Genomic DNA, 20,473 nt, shown 5'->3' on the forward strand with positions numbered 1-20,473 from the left:
ATTGTTGTCTCCTTATAAACTTGCCTTCTTACCTTGTTTGAATTAAATAATCTTAAAGTTACTTAGTGGCCTGCTTCTTCAATTTGAGTAGTTTTATTACCATGTTGTAGTTAGAAACTATGTTGGAAAGAAGGAACCATAAAGAAAGTTAAAGTGCTTTAATCTTCAATGATCACCATCATTCCTGTATTTAAATTATGTTGTAACTAATGCTTTGTTCCCAGCACCTTTATATACTTTATTAGAAATAATATGATACAGAAATATTATAAGTTAAATAATCAGAGGACACCCAGGTCCTCTCATGGAATCAGTGTCCTCCCAGAGGACAAAAGAAGTATTGCATGCCATTGTTAACTGCCTCTCCTTGTGCCTAATTTACATTACTCTGATGCCATGTTCTTATAACTTTCTTATATATTTTCTAAGTAAGAATGTTTAACAATCAGTATTCTCATGGAAGTTAACTTTAGTTAAGATGCTCCTTCATCTGCGGTGATCACACACAATGTTTTTAACTGGTAACTATCATAATTGTTATGGACGATGAACAATAACTTTTCCTTTTGTCAAAAAAAAAGCGCAAATACACTTTAAGGCCATATTAAAAGTTAAGACACAGAACCTCAGAGGGACCAAGCCTTCCCCCCTGGAAACATGCCCCAGGCAACAAAAACAAAGCGCCTTCAACTCGCAGTCTCTTCCGCTCTTGCTCCTGCTCTCCAGGCCTTTCTCCTAGCAACGTCCTGCATCTAAGAAGTTCGGACCGGAGCAGCTCTGCAACTTCTAAGCTTTTATTTTGTCTCACAAGCCCTTAGCCTAGATTCACGAGGTCCCACAAACCGTCGTTGAATTTCTTTTCTTTTATTTGTTAAAAGTTATCAGAGCGTTTAAGCCACGCAACTTTGAATTCAGGAACCACCAAGTTCCCTTTTAAGCTTTATTTCAGTCAAATTAACTTTCGCCGCTCCCACCAAAGTTCGAACCCAGCCACGTGGGTTAATTACACTAGCTGTAACACCGAGGACATCAACCGACGAACCAAGCCAGGCTAACAGCCTATCATTGCAAGTTTTCTTCAACCACAAGCCGACTAGGACGGACCTCCAGGACAAACTTGCTAGTAAAAAGCCGGTCCTGGTGTGCCAATCTGCTGAAACCGTGGACGCCAAGAACCGAACTGCTAACTAGTCGTGGGGCCGTCCGAACACCAACCGGCTGAGAAGCTGCCAGTACTAAGGCTAAGCAACTTTCATTCTGTGGTCGAGGTGATGTCCTTTATCTTTAATCCTTAGTCATTTTAGCCTAAAACTCCTAGCCAAATTTAACTTAGTTATGACCATAACTTGCGTTCATTAGTTATTTTGCTCCCTTATAAACAAATCCTTTCCCACAATAGTCCAACTAGACTCACACTGAACTCTCTTACACTCATTGATTGCTTTCTGTTTGGTTAATTATTATTGTTGTATGTCTTTGATATATTTAACATCACTGTGTATTCACTTGAGTTATTTAATGCATTTCACCTTAATCACTGTGTGTGTGTAATCCAGGTCACTGGACGGAGGATTTACGACTTTTTTTTCCCCACGACCAGGGGAGCCCTATCTCGCCTATGCCATTTGTTTTAGCAATGGAACCATTTTCAATAGCGATGAGATCATATCCCACAATTTCAGGTAAAAAAACAAAAAGAAAGAAGAGTATCAGACACCAAACATCGTATTGTAATGTATGCCGATGATACCCTTTTGCTTTTAACACACCTAAACTACTCAACTTCTTAATCTAACTAACTTAATTGACACATTTGGAAAGTTCTCAGGCTTTAAAATAAACAAAACCCTCCATGTTTTTAAGTGAGCAGGAGCGATTAAATAGAGTTCAATATGCAGTGTTAGGATTTAAATATCTTGGCATCACCATCACCCCAGCCATTATAGACTTAATACTTCGTAACTATGAACCTATAATTTCTGCAGTAACCGAGGCCATGAATAGTTGGTCATCTATGCCAAGCTCCCTTATAAGATGTATAAATGTAATCAAGATAAATATACTGCCAATGTTTTTATATTTATTTCAATCTATCCCTTTACCCCCACCATCGCAGTTGAAGCAAACATTTACAAAGTTTATTTGTAATAACACAAGGTCAAGATTATCACTTCTTTATCTATAATATGAGAGAGGGTTACGGTTACCCAATTTACAATGGTATTTCTTGAATATATCTGTACCAAAAGGCCTACGACTTGAAAGTATACTCTACCTACTGTTATGAGTGAGGACAGAACGGATGTAAACGGAATGCTCAGGATTAAAAAGGTTTCATTAAGGGGGGGGGGGGGGAAGGGGTTGAAGGAGTGGAGGCGAGGGAGAGGTGGATGCCAGTGTGGGGGGGCGAGGAGCAGGTGGGACCAACGAGGCTGAGATGAAGGAGCCGGGGGGGAGGGGCACCGGGGACCGAGGAAGAGAGGAGGCACAGAGAACTGACTGGGGGGGTTGGTAGAGAAGTGTGGTGCCAGGCTGTCTGGTGAGGCATGAGGAAGAGTCGGGAGGACGGCATGGAGGAAGCCCGAGAGGAGAGGGCTTGTAGGCGAGCCCAGTTGAAACATAGGTGGACGGAGGTGAGTGAACCTGGGAAAAGCAGACAGACAGAGTCAATCACAGTGAAAACTGAGAACAGGGAAACAGAGACTTTGCAGGATTCTTAGAAGCTTCAGTAACACAATGGCACCAGTTCAGGAGCAACAACAATCAAGCGGAGGTTGTGTGGAGAACCGGGGTTGATATACTGGCTGAGATGCAGTGATTGCTGGCAGGTGTGGCAGGCAGAGGAGGCCGCTGAGGAGGTGCAGGTGTGGATCGTCAGCCGGGCTCAGGAGCGGAGAGAGAGAGGGAGAACACAAGCAGGGGGAGCGGAAAACAGGAGAAATAAACATGACACTCACCTTCAGCCGGGCTGCCACAACAGTAAATCTACTTTACTTTCATACTTTTCACCAATATGGCGTAACGATAGCTTCTCTCCTGGCAAAAAAGACCAAGGCTTTAAAATGTGGACAACAAAGGGCATCTCTAAAATTATGGATATGTACAAACTAGTTTCATTTGAAGAACTTAGAAGCAAACATGATGTACTTAAGACACTTCTTCAAATACTTACATTTACAAAGTTTTTATGCACATACACATTCTGATACACACCCTCCTCTTTATTAGAAAATCTGGCAGTGAATAATTGCATTAACAAGGGTCAAATATCCTTACTCTATAATATACTGGTAAAAAATCTTAAAGTCTCTACCGAGCATAAAAGAACTCAATGGATAAATTACTTTGCAAAAGGATATCTCTGAGGAGGACTGGAGTGAGATATGCTCAAGGGCTCAACTTCTAACAGTAAATACCCACCTCAGACAGATTCAATACAATAAGGACTTCTTTTACTCAAGATAGACTGAATAAGATGAATCCAAATATTGCAAGTCATAGGCAGTACTGTGAGTTACAAAATGTTTTTGTATCCAATTGTGACCTGTCACACACTTAGAAACTGAAAATGGCAGGCTGTTCATTTCTTTTTTATGGGGTTTCAATCAGCACCATCAGACCTGTACAAACAGCATTGCTACTGTCCCACTAAAATCCAATCTTTGATTCATGCCAACTTCCTCATACTCAACTTTGAAATTCAGGCTTAATTATCATCTGACCCAAATCACTCACAACTTCCCCCCACACAACCTCTGAGTGTAGTGTCTTTGAGTACAATGAAAAGTGCTCTATGAATAAAGTGAGAGAAGTATCAAATACATTCCATCAAACTCATTTTTGACAGCTATTTCCGGTCCCACCACCCCCACCGGATGTCTGTATGTAACTGATAAGAGGGGGTGCATCCTGTCCCACCCCAGCCGGAAATATGTCTGTATGTAACTGATAAGAGGGTTGCGTACATCCTTCCATTGTGTGTTTTTCATTGATTTAAAGACTTTATTAAGTAATACAACTTGAATGAATTAACTAGGAGGTGTTTGTGACAATAAATTTATCATTAAAAAAGTATAGCAGTGAGTTATAAGTAAAAGGAGGAATCTCCGGGGCCAGCAAAGGATCAGTAGGAGGTTTCTTTGGAATCAAGTCAGTCTTTATTATTAAACAAGTGAAGAATAAATTGAAATAATGACAGCAAAGCAGTAAAATGGTATAACGGTGAGTAAAAATTACCTTCAACAGCATGCAGCAAAATAAGAGTGAGTTCCAAAATTAAACTTTGTAAAATCTTTGCTAAAGCTTTGTGTGACAAACTTACCATCATTTAAGAACTAAAGAATAAGATGAAATAATTACAGTAAAATAGTATAACAGTGAGTTAAAATTAAACAGCATTTTTTAATTACCTTCAAAATCTTTGCTAAAGCTTTGTGTGACAAACTTACCATCAGTAAACAAGTGAAGAATAAATTGAAATAATGACAGTAAAGCAGTAAAATGGTATAACGGTGAGTAAAAATTACCTTCAACAGCATGCAGCAAAATAAGAGAGTGTTCCAAATTACTTTGCTATTGCTTTGTCTTACAAACTTGCCATCATTATCACTCCAAAGCTGTAGCCTAGAGTTTCCATGAGCCAATGACAAGAGACTAGGAGGGGTTACCATAGGCCAATGATGGGAGTCTGTGAAAATAAAAGGAGTCCATTTAGTCATTCAGAAACATATAACGAAACTATTCCAAAACAACCTAAACATGAGCAAGAGAGCAGTCAATTCGAAGATGATCAGCCAGACACCTGTAACGAGTTATCAAAACTCAACCCCAGGAGGAGCCCCAAAGAAACGAGTGTTGTACTTGAGTCGGATCCAGACGCCGCCACCCGATACACTTCATGAGGAATGGAATTTAGATTCAGGACGTGTCTGGGGGTATGCATTCAATTATGATGTAAACGAACTTTGTTTTTACCAGTTGGAGAAAGGTGAAACATTTGGACCCCTCACAGCAAAAGCAACGCTCACATCAACGGACTGGGCTGTGCTGACTCTGTTGGTTTTAAACAATCTGAAAGCCGCGACGTCCGAGGAACCTGCTACAAAAGACAAGGAGACTCAAACAACTGTGAGAATCAAGCAGGAAGTTCCACCCGTGTTTGTTCCTAAAAAAATTGTTTCCTGTAGTGTTTGGGAGACAAAAAGCTCAGCTTCTGGTAGATGGTTCTACCGTGCAAGCCATCAGAAGAGTGAAGGAGATGAAGCCTTGGATGAATTTGTCTTGCAGTATTTCAATACTGAATGTGGCGTGTTTCAGACTTCATTAAGGATACCTGTCGAGGATTGGATGGAAATGATGTTTGAAAAAGCAGAAAAGCTAAAAGATCTCTTCAAAAAAAGTCAGACCTCCTGGGAGATTCTGCAAATGAAAAAGACTCTAACGTTCACAGAAGACTCCTCCTCCAACAACGCCCCCTAAGCCTGCCCCTAAGAAAACACAATTTAAAGGAGGACTAAATCTGAAATACCATGTCTTCGAGCCAGCAGACTCATAGAAAAAGCAACTCTCTACCTCTTCTACCACATCCAGGGTCAGAGGAGACAGCTACCCCTTCTACAACACATCTGGTGATGACCCATTTTAGCATGAGCAATATGCCTACTTGGTGGTGTACGGATCGAGAGCATGAGAGCCTCGATACTAATCCTGCATCAGCAGCAGCAACACAGCAGGCGCAGGGCACCACTTCTAGTCCCTCTGCTTCACCACCACCACTAGCAGGGCTGCCAGGGACCCCTTTCATGCTAGACACGGACTCTGGTTGCATCTCCCCTCTTTCACCACCTCCATCACCCTTCTGGCCTTCTTCTCCTTCTTCGACATCGTCGGTTCCGAGCGCCTCACCACCAGACTCTCCCAAAAGAACAGATGAGCCTGACGGGGTGCTCTCCGCCGTGTTTGTGAACACAGTGAAAACTGTGGTGCTTCGACTGCTGAAGAAAGTTCTATTTAGATATAGAAGTTCTATTTGTAACGGTTGTATAACGGACCACCCGAGCCAGATGCAACACGAGTGTCTGTTTGACATGCCTGACTACTTCCTCCGGCGGCATTATGATGAGGTGTTAAAGCGGCTCTGGACGGATCGTTTCATTGCTACCATTCAACGGGCGCTTCATGCGCGAAACATCCAAGTGTCTGTATACAGGGTCCATGGTGCTACCGAGGCCTTTCTTCACAACCTCAAAATGACACGACGCATCGGTGAGAAAATTGACAAATTGTACGACATGTTGATCGGAGAAGATGAGGCCAAGATCAAGGAGATGAATGAAGTTGCGGACTTTTGGAAGGGAAAAATTAATTCATAATGGGTGATTATTGTAGAAAATATGTTACATATTGTTGATTTTGTGAGTTATTGTGTAAAAAAATTTAAAAATAAATAAAAATTACCTTGACTGAAGTGATAAGATTGCATAATAATATTTACCATATTGTAGGAGGGAGTGTATTGAAATTAACATTGACTGTGTTGAGAGGATGATGTTTGTGAAAACTAATAATAAAAAAAATCATAAAGACTCTTGTATCCCGTTGTTGTTTTCAAATACCCTCAAAGAGAGCAGCAGGAAACATGTCTGAAAAACGAATTATGAAAAAAGTGTATTATAATCCATCACATCCGGCTAGTTTTGGCGGAGTAGACAGACTCCATAGAGCGTTACAGGATGAAATGGGAAAAAAAGTAAATGTAGAATGCGTCAAAGATTTTTTATCTGAGCAGGATTCATATACTTTGCATAAACCTGCCAGGATACATTTTGTAAGAAATAGAGTTTTTGTACCACGACCCCTAAATCAGTTTCAGGCGGATCTTTGCGATATGCAGGCTTTGGCTGAACACAATGATGGCTTTAATTATTTATTAACAGTAATTGATGTTTTTTCCAAACGGGCATATGCTAGACCCTTGAAGAAAAAAACAGGGGTGGAGGTCTCTAAGGCATTTGAGTCTATTTTAAAAGACAGCCGGAACCCTGAAAAGTTACAAACGGATGCGGGTAAAGAATTCTTTAACAAGACTTTTGAAAGATTAATGACAAAACAAGGTATTAATCATTTTGCAACGGCCAGTGACTTAAAAGCGTCAGTGGTTGAAAGGTTTAACCGTACGCTAAAAACGCGAATGTGGAGGTTTTTTACAGCTACAAACACCCGTAGATACTTGGATGTCTTACAGAAATTGCTTGAAAGCTATAATAATAGCTATCATAAAAGTATAAAAATGACGCCTATGCAGGTCACGTCAGAAAATACCTCTCAAGTGTTTGAAAACCTGTACGGTACATTTCCTATTAGGCGCAAAAATGATTTAAAGATGAAATTTAATGTAGGGGATTTGGTAAGAATATCAAAACTGAGAGGAGTGTTTGATAAAAAATATCAACAGAGTTATACAGATGAACTTTTTACAGTGACAGAATGCATTCCTCGTCAACCCCCCGTTTATAAACTGAATGATTATGACGGAGAGCCTATACAGGGTACATTCTATGAAGCGGAATTGCAGAAAGTTTTGATTTCTAAGGACAAAGCATTTCCGGTTGCAGAAATCTTAGAGGAACGTAGTATCAGGGGGAGAAAAGAAATGCTGGTGCGCTGGAAAAACTGGCCTGAGAAGTTTAACAGCTGGGTCAAAGCAAGAGACCTAAAAAATATATAAAAAAACAGATACATTTGATTTGTAGTCATTACAACATGGATCAAGCCTCCGGAGAGGGGTTTTACGTGACTTTACCTTCCAACGCCAGTCTCGAAGTATTTAAAAATAATACGAGCTCTAGCTACCATGTAGATTTAGCACAGCATCTTAATTTAGAGGGACGGTGGCAAGTGGCCTTGACAGAGATTTCATATCCGCATACCTGGTTTAACATATCTAATGGGGATGCCTACTTTGATTGGAGGAATAAACCCTCAGAAGGAGAGTCAGACAGTGAGGTCCACCGTCAGAGGTTTAGGGGAGGATATTATCACAACATAGAGCAGCTCAGGCTCGAGCTGCATGCATTTCTTAGAAAAATTGGCTCCGATATTTATTTTCTCTTTAGTACCATTCAAAAGAGATTTGAATTTCAGGCAGGGGGGCAATTTCACCTCCGTTTTTATCCTCCTGTTGCTTACATGTTGGGGTTTGAACCGGGGAAATGGTTACAGTTCAATCAGAGGATGGCACCCTACCCAGCAGATATAAAAGCTGGTATGTCCCATCTATATGTCTACAGTGATCTGGTTCGACATCAGCTGGTTGGCGATACATACGCTCCGCTCTTGAGAACGATCGATATACAAGGAACATACGGGGACGTCATCACACAATATTTTAATCCCCCTGCTACCTTCCAGTGATCAAGAATCACATTGAAAACATTCACATAGAGATTAAAACGGATCAAAATACACCGGTGAAGTTTACTTTTGGAAAGACTATTGTGAAACTCCATTTTAGACCTTCAAAAAACTTTGCATCTTCTGTGACAAAATGATACATCATACCCGCGATCCTCACCGTTTTGTGAGCTATTATGAAAATCAAGTAGGGGGTGCTCTCCCTGGTTTTAGCGGGGCTCCCGTGATGTACGGGAGAGGCATAGGGTCTATATTCTCAAAATTATTTCGTTTTGTTGCACCGCTGATGAAAAGAGGTTTTGCCATTGCTAAGCCTCATCTTAAATCAGCCGCTAAAAACATAGCCTCAGAGGTGATAACCCACGCCGTTGGTAAATTAGGTGATCGCTCGGCCCAAGGTGTTCAAGAAGGGTCAGGCAGCATGATGGTGTTGGCTCGAAGAGCAAGGAAGAGACCGCCAGGGCGGCGTGTAAAAGCAGGGCATATAAAAAGAAAAAGATCAGTTGAAAAAAGTAAGACCAAGAGGAAGCACACTAGCAGAAGGGCCTCTGATATATTTTAGAAAAGATGGCTCTTTTACATCACAAATCGGCCGAATGCACTATGGGGGAATTGGATTTATTTTCAGCTCCTATGACACAGCTCTCTATCGATGAAAAGATTTACACAGAAGTCATGCCTCTGTCAGCCATTACTGATGGAGGTCCCGTTGAATTCTTTATCCCCGGTGACGGGGAAAAATATTTGGATTTGAACGACACCCTGTTACACCTGCGTTTGAAAATTACGAATGCGGATGGATCAGACCTGGCTGATGATGCCTCTGTGGGTCTCATCAATTATCCCCTAAATACAATCTTCAGCCAATGCGACGTTATTTTGGGAGATAGACTGATTTCACAGTCCAGCGCTACACACCCCTACAGAGCAATGATCGAAACCCTGCTCAACTATTCTGAAGATACTCTAAAAAGCCAGTTCACCGCCGGATTATTTTACAAAGACACAGCGGGGTCTATGGACTCAGTGGTGATAGATGATGGGCCAAACAAAGGATTAGTACAGAGAGCTCAATTCAGTGAAGAATCGAAGGAGGTACACTGTTGGGCCCTCTTCATAGTGACATTTTTTTCAGCGAGAGGCTTCTCCTGAACTCTGTGGATTTAAGAATTAAGCTAACCAGGGCTAGCGATGCCTTTTCTCTCATGGCTGGGGCAGCCAGTACTTACAGATTAAAAATACTGGGGGCTTCTCTGTTTGTTAAGAAAGTCACTGTATCCCCAGCAGTGCGATTAGGTCATGCATCGGCCTTAATGAGGGGCAACGCCCTCTACCCCTTATCCCGTGTGAATGTCAAAACCTATTCTATACCCGCGAATTCACGGATATGCAACCAAGAAAATCTTTCCTAGGAACGTTACCTAAATATCTAGTTATTGCCATGGTAAACCACGAAGCCTTCACAGGAAAGAGAGACCTGTCACCTTTCAATTTTATACACAATGATGTAGAATACATGGCATTGTGTCAGGACGGGAGACAAGTCCCAGCCAAAGCTTTCCAGCCTCAATTTAACCACGGGTTGTCTGTCCGAGAATTTTATAATATGTTTACCGCCACAGGGAGACATCTAAAAGATTTACCTCTGAGCATCAACCGGGAAGAATTTCAGCAAGGTTACTCTTTGTTTGTTTTCAACCTCAATGCCAGTGAAGACAGCGACGCTTTGTCAACCATTTCCAACGGGAGTTTAAGACTTGAAATGAGATTCCGAGTGCCCTTACCTCATACCACAACTCTCATTGTTTACGCGTGTTACGAATCTATTCTGGAAATAAATTCAAAACGACAAGTGTTGGTGGACTATTACTAAAGCAATATGAACAACCATGAATTGGAAGGAATATTGCGACATTTACTTGGAGATTCCTTTTGTGGCGTGTGGGCTTCGGATCAGTTACCTTTACTGAGACAGTCCTTTAGACTACCAGCTTACATGATAGTTAACACCCACCCTGCACACGAGCCTGGGGAGCACTGGCTGGCGCTCACTCTTGAGGAAGGTCAGAAAGCTAGCTTTTTTGATTCTTTTGGATTCTCACCAGAGTTTTCACATTACCCCAAAAGTATCTTGGAATTTTTAAAAAACGCTGTGAAACCATTTCATATCATACACATCAGTTTCAGCATACACTGTCTACCACATGTGGTCAGCATTGTGTGTTCTATTTGTGTCATCGAGCCTGCGGTCTATCTTTTGAGAATGTGCTGTCTTTGTATCATGATGATTTTACAAGAAATGATTCTATGGTATCCAATTTTGTGAAAAAATATCAACGTTGTATGAGGCAACAAAGAGCCGCATCTTTTCACCACACAGTTTGTTCTTTACAAATGTTCAAAGACTGTTATAAGTTATAAATAAAGATGAATCTTGAGACAAATAACTTTAGCTTGAATTGTTTTTATTATGGGTTAAAATTAAGCCATCGTGGAGCAAGGGGGGTGAGTTTCTTTCTTTTTTCTCTTCTTGAGGGTGGCGAGGCGTCCACCTCTTCCCACTGGGGGGTTAAAGATGCTCGTCTGTGTTTTCTTCCCTTCTTAAATAGTAAGGGCTGTGTCTCATCATCCTCTCCATCCCTGCGAGGGGCACGGGGTGTCTGCTTTTTCCTTCTTCCCCTCTTTATCGGCAGGGACATCACCTCCTCCTCATCTTCCCGGGGTCCTACCGTTTGAAGTTGCCTATATTGCTCTCGAGCTTGAGGGTTGCTCATCATTGATAAAGGGATGTTGAGTTCTGACAAAGTATTCAAAAAACCTGTCCATCCCTTAGGAGGCTGGGATTTTTTAAGGGAGACGGTCAGACTTTTAAACAAGTCAAGCAGGTGTGAACCTTTCACAACATCTCCGTTATACACAAACTCTCCCCTGGGAGTCCACCCACCTCGGCTCTTGGTTAATTTCTTTATGATGTACTGTGCATTGTTACGATAGCGAGCCGGCAAGTTTTGTACAACCTCCCTTGCTGTTTCATCCAGTTTCTTGTCTTCTTCTTCTTCTTCTTCTCCTCCTTCTACGCGCTGCTTCAGTGCCTCAGAATCTTTAGCTACTGTCAGAGTAATGTGGCGTTCTTCCTTCTCTCCTTGTTTGACCAGAGCTAGGTATCTTTGCAGCAGGGCATTGTATTTCTTAATTTTTTCATAAGCGTTCATACCATCCTCGTTTAGTATTGCCCTCATTTTTTCATCCAAATCATTTTCTACCGTATGTCTCATTATTTCAGCGTTGGATGCAGATGGTACAGAATGATTCAGCCGGTTTAGTTGCTGAGGCGTCACCAAAAACATTTTCTGACTCATGATTTATCTATTAATTAGCCCTCCCAAAATGACAGGAAGGATTGTTGAAAGAAGAGGTAACAGAAAGCCTCCAGACTGTTTTGTCAGAGCCTTATGTTTGGTTTTAAGACTTGTTTTTTTATTAGCCAGCAACCTTATAATTTTCTTTTGTTTTTTGAGTTTGTTATATTGAGCTGAGGTCATAGGAATGTTTCCTTTTAAAAGATTCAAAGAGAGTTCACACAAAGACTGAAGAAAGTCCGATGAGCAATTGTTGAGAATATCTTTACGCTTTTGAGGCGTGGCGTGACATAAAGCCCTCAGTAAAGGCGCATTCCTTTTTAAACGTGCTGACATGTTGGATCAGGACTTTGATTTGGGAAGATAGACAACGGGCCACTGGTGGGGTAGTACTCCTGATCTTAGTCTGTAAGTTTCTGGGCAACTAGGTGTGAGGTCCAAGATTAAATACCCGTGAGGATCTTTGGTAGCATCTTCAAAACTTTCTAAGAAAAAGGCTTTTCGTCCAGGAAATATTTGTTGAGCTAATATACTCATCTGTAATCTATCTCGAGGGTTTTTAAACAAAACTACTACTATTTAAACTAATTGTCCTACTGTGCTTTCCACGGTGAAATACATTTTGAGTCAACATGATGACACTCATTTTTTTGTGGTGCCTGTACTGTGTGAAAATTTTCACAACTTCAGGGTGATCAGAGGCCTGGAAAATGACATCATCCAAAATTATAAGATGATCTTGATCAGGTGGGAATAGAATTTCATCGTCAAAAGAATCAGGCAATCCTTCAACAAATTTGATCTTTTTATTCTTCTGCTGCAGTTCAGTGTACATCGGTTGATAAGAAGTAAAAATCCAAACAATATTACTAGGCATGTTGTCGATGACATGATTACAGGATTCCAACACAGACTTTACAAAATAAGTTTTACCGGACCCGCTTGGCCCCACAATTTGACAGGAGAAAGGTGTTCTTAGTCTAGGGTCAAACTCAATTTCATTGGATGAAAACATTTTTTTTTCTTCAATAGCCAAAAGGCAGGGTTTGACCTTGGCTCAGTAACCGTCTCTTGTCATACACCACTCTAAACTTTTTCTGGAATGATGAGTTTCTAAGGAAAAACCCCCTTTTATCTCGTACAATATTGTGCTGAGGTGTTTCAATTACACCCCCATCATCAGAGTTTAGCACATAATTCTCCACCAACTGTTTGACACTGTTAAAGTTAACTTGTTCACAACAATCATGCGTTTGAGTGATACCCTTTACACAAAGTACTACTTTGTTGTTACGAGTCTGGTACGCATAACTTTTAGGACCCGCGGCCGCGAATTCTTTTATGCTATCACCATCTAACTCATCAGTCAAATCTCCCATGTAATTACCCAGGTCAAGCCGTCTCTCCCCCTCTTTTGTGACATAGATAATACTGTCTGTATCATAATACAAGACCCTCTCCTGCAGCTGCTCCAAATAACTGTACAACTTTAGACGCCCATAAGCTGTGGTGAAAGCAGCTATAAAGACGTTGTCTACCTTGTTTGGAGGGGCAATACATTGCTCACCATAACTCCACTGCAACAATGCTGTTTTGTCGTTGACAAAGGAAAAGTATTTAACTTTATATTTTCCAGAAAACATAAAGTTAAAAAACTCTTCAGGGTCAGTGATTAGTTTAGTCTGTGTCTGATTCGAGCGTTGTGCAAATTTCCCCCAGAATGTGTTGAGACATAATTTGGAGACTTGTCTTTTTGCAGGATTCGGATGAATTTTAGACGCATCCAGCAAAACACCCTGATTGGTCTGATAGTCTTTGATGTACTTTTCTCGGGCTGCCTGATCTTTGGCTTCAGGGGGGTAACCTGAAGCTTCCTGTTTACCCTTCAGAAAAGTGTGCATGTACTGAACAAAAATCGAGTCGCTCTGTCTATCAAATTGCCATACCTCTGTGATCTCAGCTACCCGATACCCCATCTCCAAGGCCTTGTTAAATTCAGGAGTGACCCAGACCCCTGTCATCGCTCTGTCCTCATCACTGTGTTGACATGGACCCTCCTGAAAATTAAGTTCAGCGCACGTTCGGCAGAGTGTGAAGACAAGTTTACCAGCTGCAGTTCTATATGGCAAAACAGGAAAAAATAAACCCTGTGGTGGACAGATTTTGGCTCTGATTATTCCAAAGTAGCTTTGGGGTTCTTTGAAATCTTTGTAGATTATTTTTGGGTGCCCCAAAGGATAGGGAAAGTTACAGTTGACATAGGGATACAGCGATGTCACATCAAAGTAGTCTACCGTTTCATTAGCACCCGCAGTGTGTCTCAACTTTACTGCACAGGTTCGACCCCCATACAAAGCTTCGCGGGGTGAGAGAGGTTGAGGAGCTTTATACTGTTTGAGAAAATCTTTTAACCCCTGATGTGATTTTTTCATCTCGGTCCATGTGTGCTCTCTCATGACAATCACTTTAGCATTGTGGATGGCCTGTAACTCACGTAATTTCTCCTCGCTCCTCGCATGCATCTCCTCAAAAGGGTGCCGGTCAAAGGATTGGTCTCATGAGCTTTGAAACAACTCGGACAGCCATGGAAAAAACATCCCAGAAACTCCCATACATATTTCACACCTTGGATCTCTGCAAAACCATCTACAAAGTATTTTCCTAGTTGTTTTTCCCCCTCATTTAAAGCATGTTGAATGAAGATGTTTTCGGTGCTAGCCACCCATGCAACCACTGAATGCCTGCGTTCGAATACGTTTTGAACTGGCGTGTGTAGTTATGGGATCGGGGATGGCCAAACTTTTAGGAGGAAGGAAGTTGGTCACAAACACTTTCATGCATGCAGATGCTATAGTCGCGCGGCTAAAAGGGTCAACCGCTGTTTCATCAATATACTGTTTTCTGAACAGCTTGCATCCCTCTGCGAGAATCTCAACATCGTTTTCACAATAGAGGCGGGCCTCTCTCATGAAATCAAATGTACCGCGGCGCGCCGTCTCGTACCAGGTGTTAAAGTCTTTCAGCTGTACCGTAGTCATGCGTTCTGTACCGTACATTTTTGGCTCCGGGTAGGGACCTGTGTAGGTCAAATGGGCAGGTGAGCTAAAATTATGGGGAAAATAGCCTTTAATTCTGTCATCAAAACCGAGAGCTTTTGGCATATCGGCTAAACGCATGGAAAGAAAGGACAGTGAGTCAATGTATTTTTGATTAAAATCAGGATCTGTCATACAGATGACTTTTGAACCTTGCAAAATCAAAGAGGGTTTTAATGCTTGTTCAAGCATGGCGTTGAGGAGTAGGTAGGAGTCAAAACCTCGAGCATTGTGAGCAATAAACACAGCATTTTTGTACAGAGGGCGTCTGAAATGCATGAGAAACTCGTTGGCACAATTTCTGCCTTGAGAGCTCCATGTTTTGCCATCTAACGTTTTTGTACACACCAAAAAGGGTATGTGAACGCCATTTTCATTGACGTATGTTTCAAAATCATAAAACACCAATTTTTCTGTGTGTTTTGTTTCAGGTGGTAGTGTCTGGATGTAGCATTGGTGCATCTCCCTCTTATCTGTAACGTCAGAGGTCAACTTCTCACCACAGATTTTACACTTCACCGCAGGACATGTGTGTGGTTTACCTTCACCACTCATCGCTGAGTAGTAAAGCTGTGCACATTTGTTACATTTTTTGTACAACGAGCACGTGCTGGCTAATTTTTTGGCTCTGGGCCTCTCTGTAGGCTCTTTGTGCTTTGTCAGACAGAATTCTGAACGACATGTCCTGTTACACTCTTTACACACAATAGGCTGGAACCCCTTCTGATTACAGGTAGGGTCAAAGCAAACGGAACAATGAGCAGGGCATCGGTGACTCAGCACACAGTTGTACCCTGTGTAACAGTACTCACACAGATATGGGGAACCCAGAAAGGCCTTTAGATTTTTTATACCATAGTAGTGGTTCTGAAAGAGAAACAAAAATAGGGTTTTACTCTGTCTTGGGCTTTTGGTCATGAATTTACAGAGGGACCTATCGTCGTCTCCTCTATAAAACACTACAATTTTGCAGTCCAAAGCACGTTCAAATCGCGTGATGTCGCTTAAGGCTACATTCCCACTTTGTTTTGAATCTCTCTGCCGCATTCAAGAGCCTGTCTATCGTTGAGGAGGGGATGTAGAAGATGAGCCAGACAGACGGCGAAACACAACTGATTCCCCTCGTTTTCTACAATGTACAGAAAGCGTTGTTTTTTTTTTTAAGATTTCGCATTGTAACATTTTATCCACCATTGCTTTTTTACCCGCGCCTGTAGGGCAGGTGATCACTTGGAGAACCAGTTCTAGATCACCATCTGTCATAATGGTCCAATTGGATTGTACTATGCGAAGCAAAAGTCTTTCAAAACCCGCTAAATTGTCAACATCACCATCCTGTAAGATAACTGATACATTATTACGGAGATTTTCACCTCTTAGCTCCAACTGCACCACATCTTGGGGTCTCCTGTGTGACAAGGCTTGTTGTAAAATCGCATCTACCTGCTCCAGTGTACCATTGTAAAACTGAGCATAATCCACTACACCCTCTGCATTGGTTGGAGAAGGAAAGCGCAACACCTGACGTATTTCATAATTACAGAATCTATGTCGTGATATGACTCTTGCTTGAGGTGCCACAGGGTCATTATTTTGAGACACGCTGCCCCCTTGCTGTTGCAAGGGAGGAGTGTTGGCTACCTGCTCCATGAGGGGGGAGTTAATGGGGGTCTGATAGGTCGAGGATGTAGAGGGGTTTAAGGCAGGGATTGCATTATTTTCAAGCTCGGAGAGAGCATTTTGTATTTGAATCAAGAGGTCTGGAGACACAGATGAGTTTAAGACAGGAATATGCTCGGGTTCGGGTAAAGAGGGGATGTTGTTTTGGTGAAAGGGTTCATTCATTTGGTTGATTTCATCTAATAAAGCAGTTGGTATTTCATTTTCTAAGCGTTCCAGATCAACGAGAGCTTGATTTATAGCGTGTAACGGATCTAAGAACTGACTGGAGGAGGTCTCGTTTTCAATTACACTATTTTCAGTTATACCATTTTGAAAGTTTGACTCATTCTGATAATGTTGATCTACCTCGTCTGATAAACTCTGCCTAAGCCCTAACGGTTTGTTTTCATCCATTATCATAAAATCAAAACACACTTAAACCTTAAAACAGACACTATAAAAAACACGATAAACACGTTTATCTAACTATTGCAAGTGAAAATCAACAATAAAAACAATTACCAATGAAACAAACAAAAAAAATCATTTAAAACAAATTCAGATAAATCACCTTACTAATTATGATCACTGTAGACAGCCAGCATTTCACCCATTAGTCGGAAAGCATTACTCATTAGAACTAGTTGTTCATGGGCAGTCCGACAGCAATTCTGACAGCCTCTCACGGATCGTCGGGGTCTGTTTGCTGGAGGGACACAAAAACAAAGACACTTTAACCTCTTTTGTGTATTTTAATACAGAAAGTCAGGCATCACCCCTACAAATCACTACATTAATACTTTATAGCAAACAAGCAAACTAGTTTTTTAACTAAATACCCTGAATGTCAGACATCAGTACCAAAACACTGTAGAAGTGCAAAACAAACGAACAAACACCACAGTAATAGCCTACTTTATGAAAAAGAAGCAAAATAGCTTTTAGAGTCAGGTTAACTCATAAGACTACTTTCTGCATAGAACATTTGACATGCTGTTGTATTTGAGAAAATAGTGTGGAATACTTTTAACTCATTAATTGTATAGCCTAATAATCAGCAACATGGTATCACGGGAAACTGTGTATATAGGCTATACTTTTTTTATGACTGCATATTTGCTAGGTTAATGGTTTTAGAGCGTTATAACAATTTACTTACTGCTGCTCTACTACTGCTACTGCTGGTTGAAATGAGCCTTCTACGGTGTTCCCTTTTCCGAGGTCCGTTGATCGGTATAGGCTCAGTCTGATTCAGCGGCGTACACGGTTCTGCTGGGTCCGGATGAATGATTTCCTCCGCTATCAGTCCCGGCGCTTCTACCGGTGATCCGTTACGTGACCTCCCATCTGCGGCCTGACTGGAGCGCTCTACATCATCGACGGGTGATTCCGGGGACAAATCTGGCTCATCGTGTTCGCTTGCGGTACCGAAGCCGAGGGCTGATCCGATTCCGGAACCGAACCGTTCTCCTCGTAAAAGGTAGGGGAGAGACCCTGCATAAAGTACCGTTCACAATCGCTCGCACCATCTGCGGGTGTAATGAAAGAAAAGAGTACTGTTACCACATCTGCGTAAAAGTTTGTAAATAAATAAATAAAACCTACACACTGATTAAAAGTTAAGGTAACCTTACTTACCGACTTCTCCTGTGAGATCTACAACCTGCGCTGATGGAATGCCATTCTCCCTTGTAGAACCTATTTCCTCGCCTGAGTACAAATCTGTAAAAACAATATACAAAATACACATCAGGATAGTACACTTTAAAATTTAGAACATTTCTATTTCACTCTAGTACATAGAAGGCCCTCTTACCTTCAAGTTGATATTCGGTTGAATGAAGCCCATTGTCGATCAAGTCAAAAACTGTTAATTGAAAACACGCAGGAATGAAAATACAAAGTGTCGATTTTTGCTATTTCTTAAGTTACGGAGGAAAGGCTGAATGCGTACCGTGTTCTCTTTGAAGGGTCATCGCTCTGGTTTCAGGTCACTAGTGTGAAGACCTCAGGATTTCTGGTAGGGTACTTATAGAAGTAAGAAAAAAAAAAATGAGAGAGGACAGAGAAGAGGAGACACAGACTCTAGAAGGATTAAAGTTTTAAGACTCACAAGTTTAAGACTAGGCTACAGCTTTGGAGTGATAATGATGGCAAGTTTGTAAGACAAAGCAATAGCAAAGTAATTTGGAACACTCTCTTATTTTGCTGCATGCTGTTGAAGGTAATTTTTACTCACCGTTATACCATTTTACTGCTTTGCTGTCATTATTTCAATTTATTCTTCACTTGTTTAATAATAAAGACTGACTTGATTCCAAAGAAACCTCCTACTGATCCTTTGCTGGCCCCGGAGATTCCTCCTTTTACTTATAACTCACTGCTATACTTTTTTAGTGATAAATTTATTGTCACAAACACCTCCTAGTTAATTCATTCAAGTTGTATTACTTAATAAAGTCTTTAAATCAATGAAAAACACACAATGGAAGGATGTACGCAACCCTCTTATCAGTTACATACAGACATATTTCCGGTTGGGGCGGGACAGGATGCACCCCCTCTTATCAGTTACATACAGACATATTTCCGGTTGGGGTGGGACAGGATGAACCCCCTCTTATCAGTTACATACAGCCATATTTCCGGTTGGGGCGGGACAGGATGCACCCCCTCTTATCAGTTACATACAGACATATTTCCGGTTGGGGTGGGACAGGATGAACCCCCTCTTATCAGTTACATACAGCCATATTTCCGGTTGGGGCGGGACAGGATGCACCCCCTCTTATCAGTTACATACAGACATCCGGTGGGGGTGGTGGGACCGGAAATAGCTGTCAAAAATGAGTTTGATGGAATGTATTTGATACTTCTCTCTAAAGTGTATTATTAGGGCCCGAGCAGGAAACATGTGAGAACCCTATTGGAACTGTAGGAATAATTTTTCTTTCTTCTGAAAATCATTTTCAATTTAAAGGCATCAACGGTGTAAAGTTGTGCTATCTGGCAGGTTACATAAAAGTGTTTACCCGTGATGATTCACCATGAAACAGGAAGCTGTTATAACCTCAGTGAACATGTCAAGTTTGATGACATTCCCACCACAATGACCTCAATATGCAAATAGGTGCGTTTGAGATGAAAGCAGCTGCTGCCACCAGACTCTGCAACTGCAGCCACCTTGCTCCGCATGATTTTAATGTCATGTGACATGGTCCAGATAGCAAGACTACATTGAATAAATATTGATTTTCCATCTGAATCATCAGAATGGTTGAGATTGAAATCTCAACCCTAAATAAATGTTGAATCAGTATTGCAATACTGATGAAAAACGACCATGTATGAGCGTGACATTGGAATAATATTGATTTATAGTTGCCCCGATTATACTTGATTAAGCATTGATTTGTGTTGACTGGGTAACAAAGACAATGTTGAAAAATCACCTATTTATAGTTGACCAGAAATTACATGATATTGAAAAGTAATTGAATTATAGTTTATCGGGAAATATGATTGAAAAGTAATTGAATTATAGTTGACCGGGAAATATGATTGAAAAGTAATTGAAATATAGTTGACCGGGAAATATGATTGAAAAGTAATTGAATTATAGTTGACCGGGAAATATGATTGAAAAGTAATTGAATTATAGTTGACCGGGAAATATGATTGAAAGTCATTGAATTATAGTTGGCCGGGAAATATGATTGAAAAGTCATCTATTTATAGTTGACCGGGAAATTATGTGATATTGAAAAGCAATTGAATTATAGACACACATATTGTAGACATTTATCGTTTATTGACATTGTCTAACATTATATGCAGTCATAGACGATATACTGTCATGAGTTTTTGCCATTTGTTTCTGGTGTCCTTCTGTTTTCCTGTTCTTCTTGTTTCCTTGTCCTTAGTGTTTATGTCTTGTCTGGTGTT

General features: G+C 41.1%; 1 long non-coding RNA gene across 1 annotated transcript; it reads right to left on the reverse strand.

The window, feature by feature from the left end:
* Window positions 1–18,007: 18,007 nt before the first annotated feature.
* On the reverse strand, window positions 18,008–18,576 carry LOC119912218. The gene is made up of 4 exons (XR_005446097.1): window positions 18,483–18,576; window positions 18,345–18,395; window positions 18,167–18,250; window positions 18,008–18,057 (listed from the first exon to the last, which is right to left on the reverse strand). It is a non-coding gene; the product is annotated as an uncharacterized LOC119912218 (long non-coding RNA).
* Between the last annotated feature and the right edge of the window lie 1,897 nt (window positions 18,577–20,473).

This window comes from Micropterus salmoides, unplaced genomic scaffold, assembly GCF_014851395.1.
Source record: "Micropterus salmoides isolate LMB-PRFRI ecotype aquatic unplaced genomic scaffold, ASM1485139v1 Ms_hic_scaffold_2, whole genome shotgun sequence".
NCBI classification, from domain to species: domain Eukaryota; kingdom Metazoa; phylum Chordata; class Actinopteri; order Centrarchiformes; family Centrarchidae; genus Micropterus; species Micropterus salmoides.